The following is a 1,071-nucleotide window of genomic DNA, read 5'->3' as shown; positions in this document are numbered from 1 at the left end:
GAGAAGCAGAGAGAGAGACGAGACGAGAAGAGAGAGAATATAAGAGAGAGAGAGAGAGAGAGAGAGAGAGAGAGAGAGAGAGCGAAATGACACGACAGTTCACCACAGCTCTTAGTTTTCATCGTTGCGTGGATAATCTGAATAATCAGATATCGCACTGGGCATGATGGGGAGAAATCTTTGCATGACGAATTCGCGTTCCCACCAGTTCGCATGGCCCAGTCTCCTCTTGTGTAAAAAAGAAACCAAAGCAAAAATAAAAACAAAACAAAAAGCCTGTACATAATCTTATCATGTCCATCGCAACTTCATCATAGGCGTGAACGCTAAAGAGCTGGGCTGTTAGAATCACGTCATTATAGCATAATGTAATAGTAATATCTACGACTATATTATTATTATATAACATCTATGCTTCATCCGGTTGTTTTTAACCAATGCTCCCCGAGTGGGCGGTGGTAGGAGCGAATAAAACCCAAAGCACATCAACGAGGTGGTGGATGTGCTTTTTTCAGGTAATAATTAAAGTTTTACGGCAAATGCAGCACAGTTAGGTGACTTAAGAGCCCTCGATGATATGTGCCACTATAGTGCGGTCATAAATGCACGGCGCAACTTATTGTGAGATACCTCCTCCAAACTATCGAACATAGATCCTCCAACTTTTAGACAATGACTTAAATCAATTTGTCTTAAAAGGTGAGTATTGTATTTTTTCAAACTCCTGCGCATTGTATTCTAGAAAATGCGCATTGTATTCTAGAAAATGCCTTAATAAATACGAATAAAAAATCCCAGTCGATGGTTTCTACAGATTTTAAAAAGTTAACAGTTCGGGCAATATCGCTTTCAAAAGCAAGTTGGTCTTTTTTTTTTCTAATCACAATACTATGCTTATTGAACGTATGTTTAGGGAACCTTTAGTTCGTTTAAGTAAAAGTTTTATGACACTTACACCATAATAAGAGGGTCATATAAGTGCCGAAGATTAGACGTGTTACAAGAGAGTAACGAAAACAAAAAAGGAGACATAACGACGACAGATATTTGAAAGGACAGAACGAACAAACC

Source organism: Aplysia californica, unplaced genomic scaffold (assembly GCF_000002075.1).
Source record: "Aplysia californica isolate F4 #8 unplaced genomic scaffold, AplCal3.0 scaffold00364, whole genome shotgun sequence".
NCBI lineage: Eukaryota > Metazoa > Mollusca > Gastropoda > Aplysiida > Aplysiidae > Aplysia > Aplysia californica.
This window is presented reverse-complemented; position numbering follows the sequence as displayed.